Here is a 24,043-nt window from a genome sequence, read left to right on the forward strand (position 1 = left end):
GTTACTTCACTGCTCGTCTACTCCTGAAATTCTTTTCTGCGAGCGAGACAAGAACCCCAGAAACCTCGGGTAAGGCTTGGGACTGGTCTCTCCTTTCCTGCGAAGAGCAAATTCTCGCCCCAGCTTGAGTCCGTGGCTCCCCGAGCAATCGGGTGGCGGGGATTAACTCCCGTGCCGAGAAGATCAAGCGGACTTCAGGTGTGGCTTGACGGCCACCTTGTGGGGCTGGCAGGGCTTAGGCCCGTGCCGAGCAGGTGCTCACTGCAGACTTTACCAGTCCTAGCCTACCCAGGGTTCCGGGTGGCAGAGGTGGGTGGGGAGAAAGTGGCTGTCTTTCTCCTCCCCACTTCACATAAGTCACCCGTGGGGCCCACCGACATCAGATGGCGACCACGAAGGGACAGAGCAGTGAAGGAATCCACGAGGAAGGAGGTAATCTGTGGAAAATCTGCTGTGGAGGTATGCTCCCTTGGAAATCTCTAGGGGGGAAAGGGGGAAGAATGTGATAACCTCTGTGTGAGTGTGTGTGTGTATGAGCACCCTGATAGGAAAGCCCACTAGTGAGAAGATCCTGGGCAAACTGAGGCAGATCAATTTCTAGGTAGAAATCCCTTTTCCCAAGCAGAATCATCTAGAGGTCAATTCAAATGCTAATGGAGGCAGTCAGCAGGTTTAGCCCTAGGCAAAGTGAAGCAGAGAAAAAAAAGAGGTAAAAAGACAGGCAAGAAGTTTGTGGAAGAAAGGGTCAGCAGGGAGCATTGGAATATGTGGCAAGCTAAGAGAGGCAGAACTTTTCTCTTCTCCCCTTAATAGGCTTCTTGGAAACCCATGGCACTCTAGGTATGGCTCCACACGTGTAAGCCATGGTCGTGTGGACGCTCGGGAGGCAGGCCCCAAGGGACGCCTGGGGTAACTCAGAAATCTCTAAAGGAGACGTCCTTTAAAGAGAGATTTTTCTGATGGGCCGGCATGCAGTTGTGGTCCTGTCCGCGCCCTCTGTCTAGAACCACAACACCACGGGCCGGCATGCAGTTGTGGTCATGTCCGCGCAGTCTCTAGAACCACAACACTAGAAACTATTAGGAGGAGAGCTTGCTAAGGAATTATTCTACCCTAGATTTTTCTTTTCCCTCCCTTTCATAGGTTATTGCTGACACTTAGGAGATATGGGAAATTCTACATCAGTACCTAAACATTCTCCTTTGGGTTGCTTGTTAAAACACTGGAGGAGCCTGAAGCTAGATAGCTTAAATTAGAAACGTCTTGTTGACCTCTGTAACACCACGTGGCCTGAGTATAAGCTAGAACTTGGGGAAAGATGGCCGGTGAATGGCAGTTTGCGTGACCAGATCATTTTGCAGTCAGATCTTTGCAGGTAACAAAAGGAATAGGATCATCAAAGCAGAGGAGGCAGGAAAAATGCAAGATCATATGATTAATTGTTTGATATCAGAAACAAAGAAGTATGTCACTAATGCAGCCTATCCCCATGTCTGATAAGAAGATACCAGTTCCCTGCCTCAGAACTAGCCTTGATCAAAATATGGTAACATCTGACAGCCTTAGGTTTCAACTGCTTCGTCATAGTTTATCTTGCCCGCTGATATCAACAAAAGCGCTTTCTTGACCAATATTTTTAACAAACAGGAGACTCTCTGGTCAAGCTGGGAAACGGGGGCCGACAGGGCTTCTTTGCCCTGTGGACTGCTCCTTCCTTTGTCAGTCCATCAGTTTTCTCCCTACCATTTTTGAAGGGTCAGATCAATCGATCAGCTGCGGATGAGTGTACATGTACGTGTGGTGGTCTTTAGTCAGTTCATTGTCTGTCTGTCTGTCTGTCTGTCTGTCTGTGTGGAACACTCGAGTGCTGGAACCAGGTTGAAATCAGAAGTAGAAATTCTAGAAAAGTCAGTGATATGCAACTCAGTGATTGAAGGAATGCAGTTGCTTTTGGAACTTGCTAAACAAGGTTTAAACGAAGATTTCTTATCAGAAGGTTGAGCCTACAGAGAAAGCAGAATTCTCAATCTAGATTTCTTATTAGAAGAACATTAATGATTAGTAACAGCTGAAATCCTTTTGAACTTAAGAATCTGTACTATCTAGAAGAGCTGTGGAACTAGAGTCTGAAACTAAAGTGAAATAAAGTTCAGAGAATGCAAGGTTTTATCTTACAAGCCTCAGCCAATTGTAATGAGGAATTTAGCTGTTTTACAAACAACAGAGGTACATAAGCCACTAAAATAAAGTTTCCTCATATTAATTAATAGTTTTCTTATGTTACCATAAACATTGACAGTCCAAGTGTTTTTTCTATGCTAATATCAAAGTTTGGTAAAAACTAAAGGGCTTTTTCTGTGTCTGAAAACATGTTTGTATTCTTGTGGAATTGGTAAAAGTATCTGGTGTAGAAAGCTTATGATTGAAATAACTCAGGGACAAGAACTATTGAAATTAAGCCAAAGAGGGTTTACCATGTTTTATATTAATTGGCAGTTCAAAGGTTTTATGCTGTTATATCAATGTACATATTTGTATCTGCATTGGATTAGAATATTTGACCTAGAAAATCTTGTGAGTTGAAATAATTTGGTACATAAACACAGGTTCATGTTTATTTTAAAATATAAAGTTGGCTGCAAAACTTATCTTACCAGTGGTTTTTATTTGATCTCTGAAACTTTTGGTAACTAAAATTTCTAAAGGTACCTAGCAAAGAATTATGAGTGATCTCAGATGTCATCTTGATAGTCTGAAGCCATAGCATTGCACCTTGGTGAAAGTATGAGATAACTATTGTTAATCAGCTTGTCCTGTATGTGAAAATGCATGCTATTATTATGATAACTTTATTTCATGCCAAGCTTTGTCTCCAGGTATCAACCTAGTCCTGACCTTCACAGAACTTTGTACACAAGTGTAAAATGCTTTCTGTTCTATGGTAATCTGAGTGTTTAATCTTTTTGCATTTGTGTTTTCCTAGAAATCAGAATTCTAAAAATGTCTCTTGGTTAATTTCTAGTGTAAAGTGAACTTTTGCCCAATAATATATGTTGTAAGAACTTTAGTTGTGAGCATCTCTAAAGCCTTTTAAATATCTATAGAACTGATGTAATGCTTTTGAAAAGGTATTGCAGAGTATTTTTGTCATGTTAAATGAGATGATTGGTAACTAGTGTCCAAACTTGGGAGATCATGTGGTACTAAATTCAGTAAAATAAGAGTTTAAACTTGTGGGATGACTCTTGGGAATATAGACGTGTGTCTTAAGTCAGAAAGATGATGGATGGATTGTCTGGACTCCTGTTACAGTGCTCTTAGGATCATTGAATTTTTCAAAAGTTGCAGGAAATCAAGGGTTTTGACATGGGATTGAAAACACATGTTAAACGGTATGCTTTATCTCTACAGATTTTAGCTTCTATGACTAGGCCCACAGCAAACAGGTGTATTACATCTCTGTGAGTAAAGTGAAATGCTTGCTTTTCTCTTCTTTTGTACCTTCAGTATGTTTTTTGATGTTTCATGGCACTATGTTGGTTTGCATAAATCCAGATAAGTCTTTCCTCTCTGTAATAGGGTCTATCCCTTATGCAGACAGGAAAAACCAACTATGGGACCCCAAAGCCCTCTTTCAGGGAACAGTCAGGGGATCTGTCTAAATGACAGGAGCAGGAATTTAACAGGTACTGTTTTCAAGTACCCTACATACCTCAGGGCGACCCTAGAGGCAGGCTGGCTCGAGGAAAGAGTGGAAATCATCACTGCTATGGAGAATGAGGAATCCAGGACTCTGTAATGACTAACTCAGTCTGGGCCTACTCTCAGCGTCAAGGAAAAACCTGGAAACCAGGATTTCTCCCAGCCCTGAAGAAGGGATGGGATGGATTCCTTTCTGCCAGGACATCTCTGTGGAAAATGAGGCCCGAAGGCTCGAGGCCATCCAGTTCGTCGTGGGACATCTTATGGCCAGGCCTGGGTAACCCTGACGTACCAGATAAGATTAATGCCACTTTTGGTTTGCCTCCTTTAGTCGATCCCCAGGACTCAGTAAATAATGGAGTATCCCAAATGGAGAGTTCTCTAAGCTTACTGTGTTTATGCAAAAGAACAAGCCAGGTTTGTTAAGCTATCTTGCAAAGTTTTAAAATGAAGGTGGAGAGAAAACCATGTTTCTGCAACTCGTTTTTTGTAAGAACCAGATTCCAATTCTACAGAGGTGATTGAATAAATGTATTTAATCTTGGTCTAAAAGGTATCCCTCTTTGGGAAATTTAGATAAAACTTGGTTTACTGACTGTAGGTAAATAGCCTAATGTATAAAGGAACTCAATGTTATGCATGCTGTCACTAGTTCCATCAGAGCTTTACTAGGGTGAAGCTCATCTCAAAGTGCAGAATTGCTTTCCCCCAGTCTGTGAATTGGCCAAAGTGTCAAGAAAGAGCATCTAAACTGGTTAAATTAGAATGGATTAATATCTAGTCTAAAGTACTGTGAATTTTCTTTCTACACTTTTTGTATTGCATCTCATTTTCTGTGAACAAAATTTTCTGTGAGTCGTTTGGAGAGAACAAGGATATTAACAGCTCTTAATTTTTGTTGCATCATGGGATTAACACCAGAGAATATTTCCTCTAAGCCAGAATGCTCTGCAGAAGAGGAACCATGGACATTGGAGGTTTCCAAAAGGAAGTTGATGGATTTACCCAACAAGGAAAGTTACTAACTCCTGGACCTATGCAATGGAATATTATTAAAGGGTTATGCTTTAACACCAGTGAAAACCATCTTCTATGGAAAGGAACTGAACAGCAAGTAAGGTAGAAGTAATTCAGAACTGTGCTTTCTGTGCCATTAATGAACCTAGAGGAAATCCTGAGCCTCCTCTCCTAACACCTGTTCAGCATCAAGGAACTTAGAGGAGGATCAGCAGCTTGACCTTATGCAGATGATCAAATGCTCATACGTTCAAGCTATAAATACATGTTGGTTCTCATTGAGAGCTTCAGTGTATGGGCAGAAGCTTTTCCTATCTGCACTGAGAAAGCCAGAGAATGGCTTGGTGTTTCTGTGTCCAGTAGAAATATCTGGACACAGGAAGTCATTTTTCTTTCAACCAAACCTGCGGGTAGAGTTATTCCTTTGCATTATTTTAATGATAGATATGGGTATGGCATTATGTCGCTTTGGTTTCTGTTGCTTTAACTCTTGTTTTTTAAGACAACAAACAACTCTGTCCTTACTGGGTCAGAAAGGACCTTCTACTCCTCCCAGGGTCTAACCATTTCAAAGTGATATCCCTCAGTCTAATCGAACTGATTTTTTCTTTCAGATAACTTCAGGAACCCAACCAATTCATTGCTGAGGGCCACTAAAAGCTGAGGTAGCATGAGATTTCACCCCTTGTGTAGGCAGGGCCAGCGTCCCATTGTCAGCATGAAGCAGCTCCAGAAGATGGACCTTCTGCCATTCTCCCTTAAAGATTTAAGGTGGTGGAATCTCTAGGGGGGATTTGATGTAGGCAGGTAGCTAGGGAAAGGCTCTCTGCAATGAAACAAAGTCTCATAGAAGAATTCTAGGACCAACCCACCCTGTGGAGACAGAGAATAAGGACTTGATAAGACCATCCCCAGACCCTGAAGATATGGGCCTCCTCCCCATGAAATTCCTCCTTTCCGAGAACCCGCTTTCTATCCGGTTGACTCCAGCGACCCAGCCCCAAGGAGATCCCAGGACATTCCAAGTCAGATGACTCTCGAACCCGCTTCCTATCCGGTTGACTCCAGCGACCCAGCCCCAAGGAGATCCCAGGACATTCCAAGTCAGATGATTCTCGAACCCCCTTTCAATCCGGTTGACTCCAGCGACTCAGCCCCAAGGAGATTCCAGAACATTCTGAGTCAGAAGGATCTATAAGAACCGGCTCGAGAGCCCACTTGGCGCTCTCTCCACCCTCGGAGAAGCCCGCGTTCCCTCTGGACGCGTTACTCTCTCTCTCTCTCTCTCTCTCTCTCTCTCTCTCTCTCTCTCTCTCTCTCTCTCTCTCCAAAAGCCTCCAAATAAAACCTGTTACTTCACTGCTCGTCTACTCCTGAAATTCTTTTCTGCGAGCGAGACAAGAACCCCAGAAACCTCGGGTAAGGCTTGGGACTGGTCTCTCCTTTCCTGCGAAGAGCAAATTCTCGCCCCAGCTTGAGTCCGTGGCTCCCCGAGCAATCGGGTGGCGGGGATTAACTCCCGTGCCGAGAAGATCAAGCGGACTTCAGGTGTGGCTTGACGGCCACCTTGTGGGGCTGGCAGGGCTTAGGCCCGTGCCGAGCAGGTGCTCACTGCAGACTTTACCGGTCCTAGCCTACCCAGGGTTCCGGGTGGCAGAGGTGGGTGGGGAGAAAGTGGCTGTCTTTCTCCTCCCCACTTCACATAAGTCACCCGTGGGGCCCACCGACATCATGATCAGTAGTTCAAAATTAAGATAATAAAACAAAACTTTGCAGTCTTAAGTCTTCTAAAACAGGATTGTGATAACCGTTGATATTTATTGAGAACTTAAGATGTACCAGGCACACTGCAACAGCACCAAATATGTTGTCCCTGTAGCCATATATCATATTACTATTCCCATTTTATAAAAGAGGTCAAGGTTAAATTGCCTTCAAAACGTTAAGGTCTATGGGGCAAGGACCTATTTCGCTTCAAATGTGTGTAACAATAACCCACAGTTGTGGGGCTGGATCAATAGTAGAACAGGTAGGGTGTTTGCCATGCACGCAGCTGATCAAAGTTCGATTCTCAGCATCCCATATGGTCCCCTGAGCACCGTCAGGAGTAATTCCTGAGTACAAAGCCAGGAGTAACTCCTAGGTATCACCGGGTGTCACCCAAAAAGCAAAAGGCAAAACAAAACAAAATAAAACCAATAACCCACAATTGCATGCAGAAAGATTAGATGAGGAGTTTCAAAAAATAAGCTTTACTTATCTTCTCTATCCCTTTCTTCATTACATGGTCAGTGAAACACTCCATATTCGTTAATGAATCAACTTCTTTCTTTTATTTTTTATTTATACAATTGGCCTATGCCTCTTCTGCAAATATGCAAGACTAGGAATGAAGGACAGATAGCTGAGGGTGGGGGAACAGGAGGTGGGCGAAGAACTTTTGGTTATAGAAACCAGAGCAAAAAAAAAAAAAAACTACGAAATACCACCAAAACCGCAGAGCTAAATTAAGTCAACCAAAAGAAAAAAATCATAAAGAAAAAAATTAAAGCATGCGAAGACATGAAACTCATTACAGACCAAAATGTAAATCTGATTGCAAAATTATCTGCATCTTTAATTTGGAGTCTCATGATCATACTGGGGGTAGAAGGCAAAATTTAATTTAAGGAGCAATTTGGGCCAATCATCTTATTTTCTTTCACACAAGAGCAGGACTGGAGAGGGAATGACGTAGATAATCACCACAGAAGGCCAGAGGGAGGAAAAGCAGATGTAATCGTATGACTGACACACTCAGGTCTGGCTTGAGGAGGCCGAGCAGACAAAGGCACTTTTGCAGCAAAGGCCACAACTCTACCCCGGAATGGAGATAGTTTGTAATTAGTTTAGTCTGTAGAAGGCCTGTATCGTTAAAAAGATGACAACTGGACACTTGCCACAATCAAGATAATGTTTCATAACAAATTAACTGAGCTCAAGAGATTGACTTGAAGCCGGTTTCTGGTTAACCATCAAGAGCTTGATTTGAAGCTTGTTTTTGGTTAACCATCAAATAGCTTTCAGAACACTTGAAGCATTAAAAAAAAAGACACTGGCTAAGTAATCAAGAGGTGTATGAGTATAAAGCCATTTGCAAGCCACCAGGCATTTGTGACAGAGTTGAGAGAGAAAACTACAGAGTACTGATGAAAGGGACTGGAAAGCAATCTCCAAAAAATGTTATATCTTTTAATTAAAATTATATATTTAAACTACTTGCTTTCAAAATGTAGATGGCAGTTGGAGCACCTTCATGGAGGGTAAAATACTTTTCTTATTGTCAGCTGACCAGGTTCTATCCCCAGCACTGTGTATGTTACCACGAGTGCTTCCGGGGGTGATCCCTCAGCACAGAATCAGGAGTAAGACATGAGCACCACAGATGTGGCCCAAGAGAAAAGAAAAAATAATTTACAATAAATGAGGTGGTTGCCTTTCACCTGTTGGATTGACCCCTGTTGGATTCCAGAACCACATATAGTCGCTGAAGCCCACAAGGAATGATCCCAGAACACAGAGCTAGGAGAATAGCTTAAGCATCGCTGGGTATGACCCAACCCACAGTCCCCCAAATGTATATGGTTATCTTCAGCAGAATTATTATGCCAGATCTTAGCTAGCTCAAAAGCAGAAGTCTTTCACTTTTTCTTCACCAGCACTTAATGTATTAAGTACTATACGGTGTGGATATTTAGAAAAAAAAAAGCTATTGTATCTTTCTAATAACTGAAAGGACAAGAAAAAGTGTTGATCTGGGGTTAGAGTAAGGTGCTTTCTTTGCATGTGGATGATGAGGATTCGATCCCCAGCACCCAATATGGTTCCCAAGGCCTGTCAGGAATGACCCTGAGCGCAGTGCCAAGAGTAAGCCCTGCTCAGGGTATGTCTTCCCACAGAAAGAGAGAGAGAGACAGACAGAGAGAGAGAGAGAGAGAGATAAAACTTTTTAATCTACTAGAAAGTAAAAATAATATGTAGATGGATTGCAACCATGCACTAAAATAAGCATGTCTGAAGACAACTATAGAAACATAATGTGCAGAAATGAAAACATGATTTTGGTATTCTGCATGTCTTTTCTAAAACTGTCAGAATTGTCATCTTTTTCATTTCAAAATCTACAAATGTTTTCATGTTGAAGAGAAGGAAGAAACCTAGCAATGAATGAACTGCCAGATCACAAAATAAGTTCAAACTCCACAGTTTTAACAATGGAGTCCTTTCTGATCCAACCCAGGCAAGAACTCAATATGTAGATTCTTTTCCTCCTTCTTTCTTATCCATCACAATCTTGGATCCTTTCAGAAATGTATCACGTTTCACTTTTTTTTTTAAAAGAGACCCTTCCCCCTCAACATCCCACCCTCCAGCCCCAGAAGTGGTCAGAGAACCCAGGAACCATTTCTAGTGCATGTAGACCTGTCTTTAAGTCTCAGATCCCATATTAAATGTGTCCTGGGCAGGTGGCACTGATAGTCCTGGGGCCACCCTAGCAGTGCTCAGGGCCGCAAGGATGCTGGAGTATGGGGCAAGAAGCCATGTGGTACCCAGGTGTGAGCTCGGGGACTCATGTATGTCAATCGCATGCTCCACCCTTTGGAGTCATATCACCACCCAATTTAACATTGCTTTTGCACATATCCTCACTACCTCATATTCAATACAGACATATTCTCCATATTCAATACAGACATATTCTCACTGCCTGAAACGCCTTCCCTCTCATCCACTCTTCATTTGGCTAACTCCCATTCATTTTTTAAACACAACTAAAGAGGACCCAGGGATAGCTCCCTGGCAGAAGCGCCAGCCTTGCCAGCCTGAGGCTGGTGAGGACACCACCAATGTAGCTGACTTGCTGAGCAAAGTGTGCAAGCCCCACAAGCACGTGTGCAAACTGCCTGCTCCTGCCAAGCCTCACAACCAGATGTGTGCAATTTAATCCCAACAATCACAATGAAAAAAAATAAGGAGGGAAGGGATGGGAAATTTGTTTTTAAACAGTTCAAATATTCCTTCTCAGAGAAATAAGGCAACACTGATTCCCGGGCCAGTTTCATTTGCATTACATCTGCATTTCTATAGCATCTTCTGTTGACCTGGTTCAGAGAGCTGCTCAGTCTAAACTCCAATCCAGGCTCCTGGCTTCTTATCAGTTAACAGGCAAAGATGACTGGGCCTATAAAGGCTAATGGATGGTCCAAAGTCTTTTTATTTAGTGGTTGCAGGAAGACGAGACTCCTATGCAATATTGAGGAGGCTCTGAGACCCCTCCAATTGGGCCAGCATTCACTGCAAGGACCTGAGATGCACGGGTGTGTTGTTCATTCCCACCACTGCCAGGGATTACTCCGGCCCCCACTGCAGTCCTGGGGGAAAGCGGGGGCCTCCAAAGATGAACTCAGCAATGATTGGCAGGGCAGATGGGGGGCTGGGGGTTCATGTGATGCCAGGATTCAAACCAGGGTAAAGTGCATGCAAGGAATGTCCCTTAATTTGTACTATGTATTATGTCTCTGTCCACTACACCCTACGACCCTAAAATCTTTCTTTTTTTTTTCTTTTTTCTTTTATTTTTGTTTTTAGGGACACATCAACTGTGCTCAGGGGTCACTCCTGACAGTACTCAGAGACCCTGTACAGTGCCAGGAACTGAACTGGATCGGTCATGCAAGGCAAATTCCCTACCCATTGGATTACTCAGCCCTAGAACCTCCTCATCCCTCAGACATTCTTAAAACAGTGACAAGTGTGATCACTTAGCCAAGGCTTTTCTGGTTCCAAGTAACAGAATTCCATTGAAACCACACTGCAAACCAAACGAGAAATGTATGTATAAGGACACTGGGATGCTTCTCAGAGCACAACAGTAGAAAGTGCGGTCAGCAACAGGGTGGACCCAGGAGTGAGAGAGAAGACAGCATCAAGGGCATTTTACTCCTTTCCCTCTCCCCTTCTCCGGCACAGCCCGAAACCCATCCCTCTCCATCATCAGACTGTCATATTGACCTTCTCTCTCCTCTCTGCCTCACATTAGCCACCCATGGGGTCCACCTACTTCACTCTCTCTCAGAAAGTTAAGGGTAGCATCTAAAGGCATGAGTGAGTTCATTATCCATACCGATCTGCTCTTGGGTAGATGACCTAAGCTGCTAGTAACTTCCTCTCCTACAAATGAGGAATGGGCCAGAGAGACAGTACATTGGGCTGGAGCACGTGATTTGCACGCCTGAGGCCTGAGTTGATCCACAGTACTACATGATCCTGGGAGTGAGCCCCAAGCATAGACCCAGTAGTCATCTTCAAACACCACTGATACGGCTAGGGGGGGTGGGGGGGAAGAAAGAGTACCTACCTCATAAGACTGTTATAAGGAATGCTGAGTTACTCTAAGACATGGCTTTCTAGAGCTCCCAAGTTTACGTGTCTCTACAGACCCTCTACAAATCTGTAGAGGGTCAAAAAAAAAAAAACCAATCAATTGCAACTGCTAGGCAAGATTATTTGACAGTCAATAGAGTCAGTTGTGCAGCCTCAGTCCACCTGGGAATGATACAGGACTCAAATACAATACAAACTGTCAGAACTGTCCTTGAAGGTAACAGCAGGGGGCAATTTTCAGAGATAGAAGCCATGGGCAATGGTGATACCACAAACAAACGCCTGTAATAGCCACTAACCAACCTCTCATCTGCCAGCATCATCATACCTGTGGCCCTTTTATCTCCCAGCCAAATTAGAATCTTCCTGAAAACCCACAGCTGTCTGCCTGGCTGGCATGGTACCCAAGGGAGCTCCAAGTACAGGCGCTTAATAAAGGCTTAATGGCAGTGATGGTGACGCTGACAAGAATGACGGTGGCACAACAGGTCACGCCATGGGTTCCTATTACTTCCTGCGGTTTGCTGCTGGGCCCCGTGGCATGAAGTTGAAGTTGGCGCATCCTTCTAACTCGGCTAATGTGGCTCTGCTCTGGGGCCGACCCTCATCAGCTCCATCCAGCTACTAGTTAGGTAGATTTATACCTCACTAAATCCATTGTCACAAAAGGGCTTCCTCCTCACACCAGCCGGTCTGCTCAACGCACAAGATATAGCAATGAACAGAAGAGCCTCTGGAGAAAACTAGTCATTTCACTTCAGAATGTTACTTTGTTATTCCTTGAATTTCCCTGTAAATGAGGTCAGCTGAGGGAGCTGCATCTTAGTTCAACCTCCTTTAAAGTAAAAATAATAGACTGGCAGTCTAGGAGAGAGTAATCTTCAAAGCAACACATAATTTCCACTCTGAGCAGCCTTGGTGAGGAGACGTTACTATCACCATGTCAGACAAGAAAAACCTGAGGCTCAGAAAAGTTGACAGTTGACTAAGTTCATGTGAACTCAAAGCAGCATTGGAATTAAACCAAATATTTCACTTCTCACCCTTGGTGTTTTCCTTCCTGTAATCAGTAGTTGCTTGCTGTCACTTCCTTCCCTCATTTCAAACTAAGAATCATTGTCTCTCATTGTGTAGACATAATTAAGCAGTGGGGTTCTGGGGTCCTACCTCAGAAGCAAGACTCTATTCCTGCCCATGAGAGCAGATAATAATATTTGTGGATTTAACTTCTATAGACGCTTCAACTGAAGCAATGCAGCAATATATTCCCTTACTTCTTTCTGCTATACCACCTCTATCGTCACAGCCATTTATACTTCCAGGTACCAAGACACAATGCTGAATTCTTCACATGAGGGCTCAGGTAACCCTCACTCTGGTGAGGTACTTTTATTACTCCCCAATTTACAAACCAAGAAAAATAGTACAATGGGTAGGGCATTTGCCTTTCACACCGCTGACCCAGGTTTGATCCCTGACATCCCTTATGGTCTCCCGAGTACCATTAGGAATAATTCCTGTGTTCAGTGCTATGAGTACCTCTAGCTCTGTGTTCACCCCTGAACATTGCTGGGAGTGGCCTAAACACCAAAGAAGAGAGAAAGAAAGAGAGAGAGAGAGAGAAAGAGAGAGAGAAACTGAGGCCCAAAGCCATTATTCTTGACGAAGACCTCTTCAAAAGTAGCCCGATCAACATACAAAGGAAAAATATCCACTTTCTGGCAGTACTTCACTTTTACTAGTGTTAAGAAAAATCAGTACCAGGACTAGTATTAAGATCTCATCTTCACTGTTTTATAAATATATTTAGCCCTTAAATTTTTCTCTCTCCATAATAAGTAAGACACTTTATTAACTACCCCCAGACACCCTCTAAAAGCATTCAGGAAACTAAATATACCAAATTTATTTGAAGAATTTGAATGGCAAAGAACACACAAAATAGATGCTTCAGTAAATCTTCTTTAGCATTAAGAACAGTTTTATTTTCAAATGGTGAATCATGTTCGTGTGTATATGGCATTATAATCATCCAAGTAGAGTTTATGATACATACTCTGTGAGTAATGAGAGTACTTTAAGTGTATTTGAATATCAAGGACAGCCTAAAATCAATCACTAAACAAGTCACCAGAAGTCCTCAAATACACTTCTAGGGAATTCATCTGAAAAGACTCAGAAAATGAGAAAGTTTGGTCACAGATTAAAGACTACCACATTTTTAACTCATCACCATGTTAGTGATTAAAGTTTCTTAACAGCTGTTTGTTCAAAAAGGGCATGAGAAAGAAGAAAATGATAAAAATAGAACGTGGTGGTCAAGAGCACTTTAGAGAGAGCCAACTTTCGATGGGAGTCCTTACTAAGTTATTTACCATCTCTGTGCCTTTAGAAAAGTTGATTAAACACTATAATTAGGGCATCCATAAAATGTGAATAATATAAAATGACTTGACAACATTTTCATATCCAATGTATTTGATAGAATTTACAATAACAGCTATGAAAGTGAAAGGGATAGAGAAAAGAGGGAGAGGAGGAGGAGGAAGACAGGGAGGGTACTGAGAGGTACTGGGATGGGAGTGGAGAAAGAAGAGGAATAATAGGAAGGAGAGTGTAGAGCAGGTAAGATGGAAGAGAAGAAGAAAATGTGATGATGTCAAAGATGATGCTGTTTTTACTACAAGGAGGGTGAGTAGATGAAGAGTATGGTTAGTACAAAGGTGCATGCCCCTTTGTCTTTTCTGCTTTTATCTTGAACTCAACTTTCATCTCCTACTTGGAGATTTTTTTACAAGAGATTTTCTTGAGATCATCCCTGAGACACACACACACACACACACACACACACACACACACACACAAAGAAGAATCAGAAGATTAGATTGTGAACAGACCTAAAGTGGCCCAAAGGCACAAAGACAGAACTCTTTTTTTCTTTAAGATTTATTTATTTATTTATTTATTTATTTATTTATTTTAGACAACATGATTTACAATATCTTCAACAAAGAGTCTCATATATACAATATTCCAACACCACATGATCCATGTGTGTCCACCAATGTATCTCAACCCACACCCCTTCACTCACCCCCTGCCATGGTATACTTAGTTCTATAGATCAAACCATAATTCTATTTTAAATTCTCAGTTTTGAAGTTTCAATGAGATACTTTTGACACTAAAATAAAATCAAGGCATTATAACTATCCTGTAACTTATTGCTTTTTAGGCAGGAAGGTAGGCAACATATGGTGACAGACTTGTGAGGATTATACGAGATGATCTATGTAAAACGTTTATAAAGAGCTCAATAAATGGCTGTTTTTCTTTGCCAACAATTGTTAGACAAGTTTTATTGTGCACATTTTACTTTCCTATGTTTTATTCCTTATGTAGGCTAGTAATTTTAACTTTCCCCCACTTTTTTGTTGTTGTTTTGGGGCCACATTTAGTCAATGCTCAGGGTTTCCTCCTTCCTCTGCACTCAGGGATCACTCCTGTCATTGCCGTATGTATGGGGTGCTGGAGAATTGAATAAAGACAGAAACATTTTTACAGATGCAGTCAACTAAGTCCTGACAAGACTTCAATTGGCACTGACTGGAAAAGGCTGGACCTCATTGGGGAGAAGCTTCAAGAGGATCGAAAGACTGTGGTAAGAACTTGAAAGAGGACCACCAAAACCCCAAAGTTCTTCTTCTTGAAAATACCCCAGCAACAGACATTTAGCTACATAGAAAGCCCCAAGTCCGCGGTAAAACTACAGGGTAAGACCAAATTTGCAAAAAGCAAGTTGCACACATCTCCATTCTGGGATCGCCACCACTTCAATTCGGGGTATGCAGTGAATTTGTTTTTATTTCTGGGCATCCTCAGCTCTCTTTCCCCTCTGGAGAAGCCCATCTTCTCTCTTTAACATGCCCATCTGTCTCTCTCTGTTGGTCTGTCTTCTCCTCTCTCTCTTTCTCCCACCTCCCTCTCTATTGTCTCCCAGGTTTAACAGATGACAACTTTGGGAAACCCGGAAAATATTAGGGACTGACATTCCTTTTCCTTCCAAGAGCAATCTTGAGCACCAGCCTGCGACCACAGATCTTTGAGAAATCTGGTGATTCAGATCAAGTGGGGCTGGTTAGTGTTTGTGCTGTCAGGTACTTATGCCAGTCCTGTTCTAGCCCGAACCCCCTCCACCCCGGGGCACTTTCCCAAGGAGAGGCAGTAGCATTCTCTGTAGAAGTTACCACGTCTATCCCTTGATCCCTACTACTCCCACTAACATTCCACTAGCCACCTAGACCCACTTCAGCAAAAAGCCATCATTAATTAATTCATAAGGTTTTTGTAAGATAAGTCTCCCTCCAGTGTATTGTTGTGGCCAATAATGGCTCATCTAATTTGCAAATTCTTATAACAGAGCCCAAAATACAAGGTCCATAGGCATTTAAAAGTAATACAAACTGCCAAATACTGTATCCCTAGAAACTTCCAGCTCAACATCATTATTCTTTGGGGCAGGGGTGGAGGGGCAGGGGAGAATGAACATTTTGAAAGAAGTGAACTGGAGCATTAAATAGTTTGAGGCTATCGAGCTTATAATCCAAATTGAACTGACAAACAAGAAACAAATATGAGAAAAAAAGACAAAGAATACATAATAAGATATTTTCTCTGGCTTATCTTTAGGTAAAAATAACTAAAATTTGCAATAGTCAGCAAAGGAATATGCACAGTCATGTGTTTATCTACGGACATACGCTATCTGCTGCTATTCCAAATGCAAAAGGAAAAAGAAAAAAAAAAACAGCTTTGATTATAATCCAAGGAAGAGGGCAAGCTCCTTGAGGACAAGAATTATCTGTGTTCTAGCAAACCATGTACCTTCAGCACCTCACACCAGAAGAAAACATGCAATTAAAGTGATTAATGAATGCATGGCTGGAGCGATAGCACAGTGGGTAGGGCATTTGCCTGCGTGCGGCCTATCAGGCCGACCCAAGTTCTATTCCTCCACCCTTCTTGGAGAGCCCGGCAAGCTACTAAGAGTATCTTGCCCACAGGGCAAAGCCTGGCAAGCTACCCGTGATGTATTTGATATGCCAAACACAGTAACAACAAGTCTCACAATGGGGACATTACTGGGCCCGCTTGAGCAAATTGATGAACAATGTGAGGACAGTGCTACAGTGCTTAATTTATGCATGGATACATCCTAGATGAACCTTATCAAAGCCCAATGCTCTTGGTAGTTTTCAGTGCTCTTCTTCCTTAATCATGTAGGGAAAAAATTGTTCTGCTTTGCTGATCATTAATATCACTAACAATAATAAAAACCCATGATCATAACAAAATAATATTTTAAAAATACATAGCATGCCTAATCACCAGAAATAGACTATGGAGTGATTTACATTGTGACCTTAGGGAGCATCATTACTTTGAAATGTCACTTTTTGCTTTAATTAGTATGCTTTAATGATAAGTGCATGTCATTCTATCTAATGAAAGTCTTGAATGCATATGGAATCTGGGTCAGAATCCTCTCTGGGAGGTACACGGATGTATAACGAATAAACAGAATCCATGTGTTGATGTCAACTAGCTAACTCATCTTTATTAATTGTTGAAGTTTCAAGTTTTAAATTTTGATAATAGATTGTTCAATGCATGGAATATTCTCCACACAGCAATTTTATCTCTTTCCAGAGTTCTTGAAACATCCTGTACTGTTTTAGAGACGCATGAAGTTTCCAATAATTTCTTTGGAGCAGACAATCAGAGGTTATCACTCAGAACAAGCCCACCTGCTCAGAAGTTTTAATAAAGACAACAATAGATGTGTTTGCTTCAGGAGAAATTTATAACATGGTTTTTGCTTCCTATCACCCATCATGGTACTAATTCAAGTAGAATGCTCTCCCACTTCCAAGATTCACAGATGGAGATAATGGACTTCTCCTTTTCAAAGAGAAGTTAGCTGTCAGATCCTTTCATTCAATAGTCAGAATATGAAAAGAACAGAGATATACAAATACCTCTGAGCTGCTTGCTGTGGAATATCAGATTTAAAAAAAAAAAAGTCTGTAGCCCAGAAAGACATCTGATACCTTAATTTGAATGTCAATACAAAACAGCCTTTCCCAGTCACTTCATCAAAGTAGCTAGATTGAGTCCCAGAAACTGGAAGGGAGAAAAAAGCCAAAGCAATCACTCTCATGTAGCTTCAGGTTTCTTCCCCCATTTCAGGTGAGAAAAAAGAAAAATCTAGAACTGCTGAGCTCTATTTTGTGTTCCCCCGATGAGGTAAGAAATAAAGGCCATGAATTATCCATTGATTGATCCAGAGCAGATGCAAACTTTTGGGGGTTCATGATGGCAATAAAGCATTAAGGCAAGTTGTTTTTTTTTTTAACCAGCATCCTGCAATAACTTGTTTGATTACCTCAGGCTTCACTCTGTCTCTGCAAATCTGCATCACGACCACAACTTTAGTTCACCCACAACGGCCAATCCACCCATGTCTAGATTTTCCCAGCACTTGCACAACTGCAAAGCAGTTTTTCGGGTGAGTCAAAGCCTCATTCTGAAGTAGGCAGGCAGGTAGATAGGGAAGGGCCCCCTATGGTAATGAGTTTTGGGGAAGTAATAAAACCAACTAGCCCCAAGGCTGCTGAAAACCCACCTTGTGGACACAGAATTTAAAACCTAATAAGACCTGCATCAGCACTGACCCAGAGAAGGCCTGACCAGCCCAGAGAAGCTCCAGCAGGAACAAAGGGCAGGAAAGGAATTTCAAAGAAGACCATCCTCTGCTCTCAATTCTTCCCTTGGGGCTTTCTACCTAGGTAAGAGTCTTGCTATCTGGCCAGCAAAGGGCAGTTAGGATAGAGAAAGGACCAGTGTGACAATAATAGCTGGACATGATCATTTTTGACAGGAACTGAATGTTGAAAGTAGGCAAAGGAATATACCTGATTACCTCTCAGTACCTGTACTGCAAACCATAAGTCCCAAAGAGCCAGAGACAGACAGACAGACAGACAGACAGACAGACAGACAGAGGCAGAGAGAAAGAAGAAAGGCTTCTTTCTCTTTGCCTCTGTCTGTCTGTCTGTCTGTCTGTCTCTGTCTCTGTGTGTCTGTCTGTCTCTGTCTCTCCATCTCTGTCTTCTGTCTCTGTCTCGTCTGTCTCTGTCTGTCTCTGTCTCTGTCTCTCTGTCTCTCTCTCTCTCTCTCTCTCTCTCTCCCCCCTCCCTCCTTCTCTTCAAAAACCTTCAAATAAAATTTCTGTGAGGTGAGACAAGAACCCAGTAACCCTAGGAGAATGTGGCTGTCTCTCTCCTCCCCACCTCATATAAGCTATCCGTGGGACCCACCAACATCAAAAAGGCCTGAGTAAGGTCTAGAAGTGACTCTGCTTTCCTGCAAGGAGCAAGGCTCGCAGCAGGTTCTTATTAGTCCTAGACAGTCCCAGCTGTTCCCAGGGTTGCAGAGGTGGATACGGAGAAGATGGCAGATTTCCTTCTCCAGGTTGCCCCCTCTCTGTCCCCACTTCACATAAGTCACCTGGGGACCCCACCAGCATCAATGTCTTTTTCCACTCAAAGGGCTCAGGAGATATTATCTTAAAATGATTTCTCTTGAAAAGAATTTTCTGTTGAGCTAAGAATTACATGCTGGGACCACAACGCCCCAAAGGAGAGAGAGAACACAGGGGATTGCCCTGCCACAGAGGCAGGTGGGGGGATATTATCCATGGTGGTGGAAAATGGGCACTGGTGGAGGGATGGGTATCTGATCATTGTATAATCGAAACCCAAGCACAAAAAATTGTAAATCTACAACTGTACCTCATGGTGTTTCACTAATAAAAAAAAAAAATCTAAAAAAAAAAAAAGAATTACATGCTGGGTTAAAATATAAAAGGTGCTGAGTTCTGATTATAGCATTTCCCCCATTTTGGCTTCACGCTTCACTTTTGGTATAGGAAATTCTCTAGGCTGTCTTCTCCTCCAAGTCCCTGTTTCCCTTGGTACTAAAGATTGAGTCCACTGGGGACTAAAAGTAGCTCTAGTAGCGAACGTCCGCTGTTCATCCTTTTCCTCGCCAGCATCTAAGATCAAGGTAGACTGAGCAGCGTTTCCTGCCACCTCCGTGTTCCTCAGAGCCACATGGGAAAAAGAATCAAGGCAACTTTCAACGGCGTACTTGAATATGACTAGTCACTGTGATGGAAAAACAAACCCTGGTTCTACCCTACTGGGATGACCTTTCCTCCTCTTCTACCTGAATGGTCTGGACATTCTACATATCCTGAAAGCTTGGGGGGCAGAGAGACTGTAGAGAAGGGCGGGCTGCTTTCCTTGCATGCTGCAGACCCAGTTTCTATCTTGGCACCACCAAGAGTGATCTGTGAGCAAAGAGCCAAGAGTAAGCCCTGAGCACGGTTTGGCGTAACCCCCCCAACTCCCTCCCCCAGCAAAAAAAAAAAAAAAACCAACACAACAGAAAAAATTCTTATACTGTGTTTCAGTGCCGCATGGGGCTACTATATGATAAAAAATATCATGCAAACATTTAAAATGATCATTATATGGTGATTCCAAAAAAATAAAAAATATTATGACATTTAAATATTTAAAATAAAAAATTATTAACAACTTTTTCATAAATTGATTTTTATTAGAATGTTCTTAAGACATGTTATATCAAAGAGATAATCGAAATATATGGGAACATTTGGTAACATTCCAAATTAAGCTGTGAAAAGTAAAAACTTTTATTAATAAAACTGTTGTCTAATTTCAAGACAAAAATAGGTATCTTAGACATAGAAAAAATAGGCAAAATATTAACTTCCTATAAGTCTAAAATATGGGTTTAGACCTTTAATTTTATGATCTTACTGGAGAGCAGTAATATATATCTTACATGTATTTTTAAATTGCAGGGACATTTTTAAGTTTAATAAGTTTAAGATTTGTTTCTCTCCTACAAAAATATTACCCTTTCATTTTCCACAAAATAACAAAATTAGTTATGGCCTAGCCAATCAGTTATGCCTAACCAGTGAAGCTACCAGTTTCAGGGATAAGTCCCCAACTGGCTGTAAAATTAAAATATACATAATTTCGATATTTCATTTTATACTGAAGAAAAGCCTCACATGGAGAATGAGATTAAAAGGATGCTAAAAAGGGGCCTCTTTGACAATGATAGCTGGAAATGATCGAGATGGACAAAACTGAATGGGGAAAGTTGGTATAGGGACACACATGAAAACCTTTCAGTACCTGTATTGCAAACCATAATGCCAAAAAGAAGAGAGGGAGACAGAGATAGACAGATAGATAGATAGATAGATAGACAGACAGATAGATAGGAGAGAGAGAAACAGAGACAGAGATAGATACAGAAACAGAGACAGAGAGAGAAAGTACCTGCCATAGAGGAAGCTGGGGGTGGGGTAGGGGAGGAGAGATTGGCAGGAGGGAAACTAGTCACGTTGATGCTGGAAAATGGACACTGGTGAAGACACAGGTGTCGGAGCATTGTATGTCTGAAATTCCATCAATCACAAACAACTTTGTAACTGTGTATCTCATGGTGATTCAATTAAAAATTCTTTTTAATAAAATAAAGTATGCTAAGTGACAAAATTATTGAGGGAAAGCAATCATGAGTTCAATTTCTATGTTTCTAATCTTTATGTATAATGTATGGTAAGCATATATGCCTAATGAAACAATCTATGTGTCATGTATTACATAGAGAGCATGCTTATCATGGATGTTATATGTATTATTTTTGAGACAGAAACTCTGACACAATTAGTAAAGTCCTTTTATTTGACAAATCTGAGCATTTGTGTTACTGTAGAGCAACATGCCATTCCATATGGCCCCTGGTGGACCCCAGGATATCATGAGGAGGGCACAGGTGAAATCTCCAAAATAAAGGTCAAGGCACAAGACTAAGAAATCAATTAATTGGGGGTAGGGGAAGTACGAAAAAGAAGTAAACAAAGTCAGAAGGGGGTCATGGCCAGCAAAAGGTTGAGAAACACAGGTATAAGACAAAACATTCTTGGCCAGTCTTGTCATTATAGAGCATTCGGATCTGATAAGAAAATAATTACCTGTAAAACATTTTCTGCAGATCTGTTTTGGAAATTTTTGTTTCTTTGTTTGTTTAAATTAAAACACTGCAATTTCCTCCTCTTAAGTAATACGGTATTATTACTCTAGGCAACGATTGTCACACTTAGATAATAAATTAACTTTCCTATGTTATTGGAAATGTTCTTTTTTAGACCTTTATTGAGATATCTATCATACATCATAAACTTCATCCATTTCAATTGTACAATTCGTTAGTTGATAGTGTATTTCCTGAGCTGTGTAACCAATACTTCAATTAATTTCATAACCTTCCACCAACAGAAAAAGACCATGTTCTCTCTTGAACATGATCTCTTTTTCTCTCCTCACATATGTCTAAAATTCTTTCAATAAAAATGATTTTCCTGTGCTCACTTCGGCAGCACATATACTAAAATTGGAACGATACAGAGAAGATTAGCATGGCCCCTGCGCAAGGATGACACGCAAATTCGTGAAGCGTTCCATATTTTTTGTACTTGTTTGTTCATTGCAGCACTCTTTACAATAGCCAGAAACTGGAAGAAACCTGAATGCCCAAGAACAGATGACTGGTTAAAGAAACTTTGGTACATCTACACAATGGAGTACTATGTAGCTCTTAGAAAAGATGAAGTCATGAATTTTACATACAAGTGGTACAATATGGAAAGTATCATGCTAAGCGAAATGAGTCAGAAAGAGAGGGATAGACATAGAAAGATTGCATTCATCTGGGGGATATAAAGCAACAAAATATGAGATTAATACCCAAGAATAGCTGAGATCAACACCAGGAGGATTACTCCATAGCTAAGAGGCCAGCCGGGTATTCTAGGGAAAAGGACAGTTCAGATAGAGAAGGGAGCACCAAATGGAGAGTGTTTGGAGGATCCTCCCAGGAGGGGAGATGCAGGTTGAAAGTAGACTGGACTGAACATGTTTGCCACTCAGTGCCTCTTTTGCTGATCACAACACCCAAAAGGAGAGAGAAAACAAAAGGAAATGCCCTGCCACAGTGTCGGGGGGATGGGGGGAACGGGGGGGAGGGATATCATCCTTGGTGGTGGAAAATGGGCACTGGTGGAGGGATGGGTATTTGATCATGGTATGACCGAAATCCAAGCACAAAAATTTGTAAGTCGACAACTGTACCTCATGGTGTTTCACTAATAAAAATTTAAAAAAAATGATTTTCCTTCAAAAAATAAGTATATTGGGTTGTTTCCACCTTTGGGTTATTTTGAATAATATTGCTATTAATGTTAGGGTGCAATGTGGCATGTAGCTATATGTTTTCCGTTCTCTTTGGTATATTCCTAGGAGGAAGAATTATGGGTCAGATTATAACTCTAATATTTTGGACAATTATTCACCAGTTTCCACTAACCCATTTTACAAAGGGGCTATATCATTTTTCAGTCCCAGTAGCATCATATTAAAGTTATAATTTCTCCACATTTTCATCAATGCTTGTTATTGTCTTTTTCATTTTAACCATTCTATACAAGTAAAGCAATATTTCATGGTTTTTTGTTTGTTTTGTTTTGTTTTTCAGGCCACATCCAGCAGTGCTCAGGGCTTACTCCTAGCTCTGTGCTCAGGGATGATTCCTGGCAGACTTGGGGGATTATAGGGTTCTGGGATAGAACCCAGTTCAGCTGCCTGGAAGGCAAGCACTTTATCTGTCATACTATATCACCAACTCAAAGTAACATCTCATTGTGGCATTTATTTGATCTAATTTCTAATGATAAATCATGTTGAGTATCTTTTCCATTTATTTTTCTTCTTTGGAAAGATGTCTAGTCAGATCCTTTAATCATTTTCTAATTTCATTGTCTTTATACTGTTCAATTATAAAGTTATATACATGTGTCATATATAATATATTTATATATATATTCAAAATCTCTTAATAGATATATAACATTCCCCCACTTCCCCCACCCTCATATATCACTTTCTTGGTGCTGTCATTTTTTTCATTTTGATGAAGTCAAACTTATTTTGTGTTTTGTCTCCTGTATTTCCAGTACGGGGCTGGAGCCATAGCACAGTGGGTAGGGCGTTTGCCTTGCATGCAGCCAATATGGCCGACCCGAGTTCGATTCCTCTGCCCCATCTCGGAGAGCCCGGCAAGCAACCGAGAGTATCTCGCCCGCATGGCAGAGCCTGGCAAGCTACCCGTGGCGCATTTGATATGCCAGACACAGTAACAACAAAGTCTCCAATGGAGACGTTTCTGGGCCCGCTTGAGCAAATCGATGAACAGTGGGAGGACAGTGACAGTGACAGTGAATATTAAAAAATACCAGCAATAAAAATAATACAGATGTTAATAAAAATAATTTCCTTTTCCTTCTACACATTAAAGCTTAAAATAAAGTTGTGGCTATTGAAACAGTATCTTATCGGACATGATAAAGATATATCATTGGATGAGAAATGAGAAACAAATTCAAATACACGATATGCTAAACACAGTAACAAGTCTCACAATGTTACTGGGCCCCTTTGAGCAAATCGATGAACAACGGAAAGACAGTGACAGTGACTTCCAGCACTCTATCTAAGACTGTATGAAGGTTAAATAGATAAACTCCAGTTTTAACCTAGGAGTTTTAGTGTTAGCTACTACATTTTGTGCTTTGTTCCATTTGAGCTAATTGCTACATATGGGGTCAGTTAATGAGCTAAATTAATTCTTCTAGATGTGGTATCCAAATTTTCCAGTGGCCTTTCTTTAAAACCCCACT

General features: G+C 41.4%; 1 protein-coding gene and 1 non-coding gene across 2 annotated transcripts in view; one reads left to right on the forward strand and one right to left on the reverse strand.

Moving 5' to 3' along the window:
* The window catches only part of FHIT (fragile histidine triad diadenosine triphosphatase), a 1,773,722-nt gene that overhangs the window by 1,645,036 nt on the left and 104,643 nt on the right, over positions 1-24,043 (reverse strand). The window lies entirely within an intron of this gene.
* Positions 21,673-21,779, forward strand: LOC130038018 (U6 spliceosomal RNA). Its single transcript, XR_008794573.1, has one exon. It is a non-coding gene; the product is annotated as a U6 spliceosomal RNA (small nuclear RNA).

This window comes from Sorex fumeus, unplaced genomic scaffold (assembly GCF_029834395.1).
Source record: "Sorex fumeus unplaced genomic scaffold, SorFum_2.1 ptg000072l, whole genome shotgun sequence".
Lineage (NCBI taxonomy): Eukaryota > Metazoa > Chordata > Mammalia > Eulipotyphla > Soricidae > Sorex > Sorex fumeus.